This window comes from Oncorhynchus kisutch, linkage group LG20, assembly GCF_002021735.2.
Source record: "Oncorhynchus kisutch isolate 150728-3 linkage group LG20, Okis_V2, whole genome shotgun sequence".
Taxonomy (NCBI): domain Eukaryota; kingdom Metazoa; phylum Chordata; class Actinopteri; order Salmoniformes; family Salmonidae; genus Oncorhynchus; species Oncorhynchus kisutch.
This window is the reverse complement of record NC_034193.2, coordinates 29441684-29447691: the sequence shown is the minus strand read 5'-3', so window position 1 is coordinate 29447691 and position 6008 is coordinate 29441684.

Sequence of the window (6008 nt, the reverse complement as noted above, 5' to 3'; positions counted from 1 at the left end):
GATTGTCGTGCTTGTGTACACTACGACTCCGTGTGCATTAATATATTGGTAGCTCTTGCTGCCACAAACTGTAATTTACCTTACACAACTTGCCGACTGGCTTGTTCTATGTCTGTTGTGAATTGCTTAAATTCATGGTTTTTCCCTTCGGCCTCGCCTTGGCACCCCGCACTTTCACAAAGTGCATGGATGCTGTCCTGTCCTGGCACCTCTCACGCCCCGAGGATTGTTGAGCCTCAATTACCTGGACGATTGGCTTATTTGTGCACATCAATACAGCTGTACTGCTGGCCCTGGGGTCTTTCCTTCCACATCTGAAAGGAAGACATGTACTGGTGAGAATGGACAACTCCACAGTGGTGGCTTACATCAACCATCAGGGTGGACTGCGGTCCCACCGCCTCCATCTTATGGCACGGGAGCTCCTTCTCTGGGCTCAGGGCTGTCTAGCGTCTCTATGCACAGCGCACGTACCTGACATCCTGAGTGTGGCAGCGGATATGCTCTCGAGGGTCCGCCACTTTGGGACTAGAGCCTACATCCCCAGGTGGTGCAGCACCTGTGGGAAGGTTCGGGAGGGCGCAGGTGGACCTGTTTCCTCCCTGGACAATGCACACTGCCCCCTGTGGTACTCCATGTCGGAGTCTCCAGGGCCTCGGCTTGGATGCTCTGGCTCAGCATGTGGAACCTCAGTAGGGCTGGAGCTTTATGCATTCTCCCCTTTTCCTCTGATCCAGGCTGTGCTGGACAGGACCAGGATGGCAGAGCATTGTCTGCTTCTGGTGGCCCCTTTCTGGCCCAGGCGACCTTGGTTCAGCCTTCTCCTATCCCTGTTGTCTGGGACATCTTGTCAACTTCCCCTGCGACCGAACTTGCTGTCTCAGGCCGGGGGAACTCTGTGGTACCCAATACCACACTGTCTCAGTCGGTGGGCTTGGCCACTGAACGGCACCAATTATCCATGTTAGGACTACAGGAGGGTGACATGACCACCATGCAGAGCGCAAGGGCGCTGGCTACAACCGCGGCATACCAGTTGCGCTGGCGGTTGTTCTGCTCTTGGTGAACTGGTATTGAGGTTGTGCAGTATGTCCTCCAATAACTGCAGTCTCGCTTGGATGAGGGCTTGGCAGCCTCTACACTGAGTGGGTGTTTGGCCTCTATATCTGCCTGCCATGTGGAGTGGATGGACAGGCCAGTGGGGCGCCATCCCTTGGTCTCCAGGTTTATGAAGGGGATTCGTCGCCTGCGTCCAGTGGGCGACAGGCTGGGGGCTGTCCTATGGGCTGGGCTATCAAAGCAGAGGCTCTCACTGGATCGTGGACACGATTACGACAGCATACCGCCTGGCTGGCATAACAGTGCTGGGATCTGTGGTGCCACATTCAACACGAGGTGTGGTTGCATCCTGGGCTCTATTGAGAGAAGTGCCCCTCGCTGAGATCTGTGCTGCGGCCAGCTGGGCTTCCTCTTGCACCTTTTGCTAGGTACTTTTGGGTAATTGTGGCACCTCCCTTTGCGTTTGGTTCAGCGCAGGGGCCGCCAATGTGGAAGGGGGTCCTGGCACAGTCCCAGGAAGGGGAGGCGACGGCCAGGACCCCCTTCCACATTGACGGCCCCTGCGTCTCGGTCCCGCGCTGGGACTTCACCGCAGGCTGGCCAGGTCCCTCTAGCACCAACTAATCTGGTACGTGTATACCAATATATTGGAGTGATCCAATATAATGAAACATAACGAAGGTTACGTATATAACCACGGTTATGTGAACTATATGGATCACTCCAATCCTCTATGGTGCTAGAGGCGCCTCAAAAATGATGTAGAGAACATGTCACGGCCATATATAGGGGCGGACAACCAGCCGTGACACAGGTGTACACGGGAGTAAATCTGTAAATACCCACCTCGGATGTATCCCTCTGCCACGGAGTGATACCAATATATTGGAGTGATCCATATAAACTCAGCAAAAAAAGAAACGCCCCTTTTTCAGGACCATGACTTTCAAAGATAATTTGTAAAAATCCAAAAGATATTCATTGCAAAGGGTTTAAACACTGTTTCCTATGCTTGTTCAATGACCCATAAACAATTAATGAACATGCACCTGTGAAACGGTCGTTAACATTAACAGCTTACAGACGGGAGGCAATTAAGGTCACACTTATGAAAACTTAGGACACTAAAGAGGCTTTTCTACTGACTCTGAAAAACACCAAAAGAAAGATGCCCAGGGTCCCTGCTCATCTGTGTGAACGTGCCTTAGGCATGCTGCAAGGAGGCATGAGGACTGCAGATGTGGCCAGGGCAATAAATTGCAATGCCCGTTCTGTGAGACGCCTAAGACAGCGCTACAGGGAGACCGGATGGACAGCCGATCGTCCTCGCAGTGGCAGACCACGTGTAACAACACCTGCACAGGATCCGTACATCTGAACATCACACCTGCGGGACAGGTACAGGATGGCAACAACTGCCCGAGTTACACCAGGAACGCACAATCCCTTCATCAGTGCTCAGACTGTCCGCAATAGGCTGAGAGAGGCTGGGCTGAGAGGGGCTGAGAGAGGTTGGGCTGAGAGAGGTTGGGCTGAGGGCTTGTAGGCGGCAACAACGTCGACAACAACGTTGTCACCGGCAACAACGTCGCCTATGGGTGACAAACCCACCATCGCTGGACCAGACAGGACTGGCAAAATGTGCTCTTCACTGACGAGTCACGGCTTTGTCTCACCAGGGGTGATGGTCTTATTTGCATTTATCATTGAAGGAATGAGCGTTATACCGAGGCCTGTACTCTGCAGCGGGATCGATTTGGAGGTGGAGGGTCCGTCATGGTCTGGGGCATGTGTCACAGCATCATTGGACTGAGCTTTTTGTCATTGCCTGCAATCTCAACGCAGTTCATTAAATCAAATCAAATCAAATCAAATTTATTTATATAGCCCTTCGTACATCAGCTGATATCTCAAAGTGCTGTACAGAAACCCAGCCTAAAACCCCAAACAGCAAGCAATGCAGGTGGAGAAGCACATTACAGGGGAGACATCCTCCTCGCTCATGTGGTACCCTTCCTGCAGGCTCATCCTGACATGACATCCTGACATGACCCTCCAGCATGAAAATGCCACCAGCCATACTGCTCGTTCTGTGCGTGATTCCCTGCAAGATAGAAATGTCTGTTCTGCCATGGCCAGCGAAGAGCCCGGATCTCAATCCCATTGAGAACGTCTGGGACCTGTTGGATCGGAGGGTGAGGGCTAGGGCCATACCCCCCAGAAATGTCTGGGAACTTGCAAGAGCCTTGGTGGAAGAGTGGGGTAACATCTCACAGCAAGAACTGGCAAATCTGGTGCAGTCCATGAGGAGATGCACTGCAGTAGTTAATGCAGCTGGTGGCCACACCAGATACTGACTGTTACTTTTGATTTTGCCCCCCCTCACCCTTTGTTCAGGCACACATTACTCAATTTCTGTTAGTCACATGTCTGTGGAACTTTTTTCAGTTTATGTCTGTTATGTTCATACAAATATTTACACATGTTAAGTTTTGCTGAAAATAAATGCAGTTGATAGTGAGAGAACGTTTCTTTTTTTGCTGAGTTTAGCTCACATAACTGTGGTTTCATATGTAACCTTCGTTAGCTAGCGCCGTTGGCATTAGCTAGCTAGCAGCGCCAGCATGTTAGCTATGAAAGTATCTATCCAGCAACAATGTCAAGGTCAAAAATGAAAAACTATGTTGAGCCATGCTGACATCGTAAGAAGTCAAATCGGACTGAAACAATTAAGACTGAATGTACAGAATGTTATATTACATCCAGGTTGGTTTACAAACCCCGTTGACAATGCATGGGAAACTGTTTAGGGTCATTTAGCTAAAGACCGCCCACTTCACCTAGTTCCATTCTAAAGCAATTGTGTTTTTGTTTCAGTTTCACAACTTCCGGAAACACTAGCAAATTACCTCAGAGCGGCGACTAGCTAATAATAAAAAACATGCATCGTTAACACAAAAAACAAAACATGGCTTACGTTTGGGAACACACACATGGATCTTCGGAGGTCGGATGGGATCACCGTATCCCATCCGTCCATGATTAATACTTACTTGACATGATAAAATTGCGTGAAGTTACATATGGGGACATTTTTTATTACTTTGTGTTCTCCTTGGGAGTGGATGGTTCCACTATGAAAAATTAGAAGAGTACAGAGGCACTTTTTTCTGATAACTAGTTCATTGCATCCACCCCGCAGTGGAGCCCAGTTTCATAATATTACCAACTGTCCCAACTGCTTGCCGTAGTTGAAAAAACAGCACTTATTTTAGGGCATTTTTCACCCTGCCAGATCCTGTTAGTTCTATTGAGCACCGTGGCACCAACTCGCCTTCCGAACATTCTATTCCCAACCTATTGTTCTACGTCACAATGCCTGCTTCGCAATTGTTGGCAAAGAGACATGCCCACGTTAAACTCATACACAGAACCCAAAACGGTGGCGCGTGCGCCATCGTGCATAAATGCATTTTGTCCCCCCAAACCAAACGCGATCACGACATGCAGGTTAAAATATCAAAACAAACTCTGAACCAATTAGATTATTTTGGGGACAGGTCAAAAAGCATTAAACATGTATGGCAATTTTGCTAGCTTGCACTTGCTAGCTAGTTTGTCCTATAGCTTGCTTTTGCTAACTAATTTGTTCTGGGATATAAACATTGAGTTGTTATTTTACCTGAAATGCACAAGGTCCTCTACTCCGCCAAGTAATCCACACATAAAACAGTCAACCAAATTGTTTCTAGTCATCTCTCCTCCTTCCAGGCTTTTTCTTCTCTTGACTTTATATTGCAATTGTCAACTTTCATAAATTTGGTGCATTACTGCCACTGACCTCGTTCGTCTTTCAGTCACCCACGTGGGTACCTGCTTCTATAAACCAATGAGGAGATGGGAGAGGTAGGACTTGCAACGCCCTTGGCAACGCAGACGCTCATTGGCGCGCACGTGCAGTGTGGGTGCAATAATTGAATAACATGTATGTCTAAATTTATTTTGCGACGCTTGGGCACGCGAAGAAAGCGGTGTAGTCAGCCTGTTAGGCTTACCTCAAGTACTTAACTAGGTTACAGGTATTTGGTGAGTGCACTCACTGTTCAACTGGGTACACAATTGTGATCAACAGTATTAACGATGGCTGGCGCATAGCCGTTAAACATTTTCGGGTCATGGTTAACTATATTTTCTTTCCGAAAAAGGTGTAAACCTAAACAAAACGCATGTCCCTGTCCTCTTTTTCAAGATGTGGCAGATGTTTTATTTTAAACAGCCAGAAGACATTTTTAAATTATGAAATAATCTATTTTTTTTTACAATTTGTTGTTTCTAAATGGCTGCTGGGTAATTTGATATTCGCCAATTGGTTTGTTAGTAGGCATTGGATGGAGCGAACGCTGCGCAGGTTCACAGAGTTGCAAACCAAATGGATAGGTCTAGCTCATTGATTTGTAGATCTGACGCAGTTGCCATCTCCGATTACGAGCCTAGCAAGTGTCACGGATTAGTTACGTAGTACCCACAGAAGGCCAAATGGAGGCGCAAGAGCTATAAACCCATTCTGGTTTTTGCCTTAAACCCTAACCCTAGTTATAACCTATTTTAGCCTTAACCCCAATTCTTGGGTAGGGTAGCCTAGAACACTTTAAACTATTTTTGTAATAATATTATGTTAGTAAATACCATTATAGTAAATCAAACCCTATGCAAGCAATTAATAAGAAAAATACACTTTCTCAGCTGCTTCACCAATGTCTGTAAATTAATAACTTAAATGCTAAATATTTCCAATAGATGGCAGCATAAGACCACGAAGCATCAGTTATAGGCATTGTTTGACATAATATAGCATGCAACCAAAGACTATGTCCCATGATTTTCTAAAATGGTCATACTCATTACTTTACAGGTAGCTATTTATCTCATATTAGGCCTGTGTTGCTTTT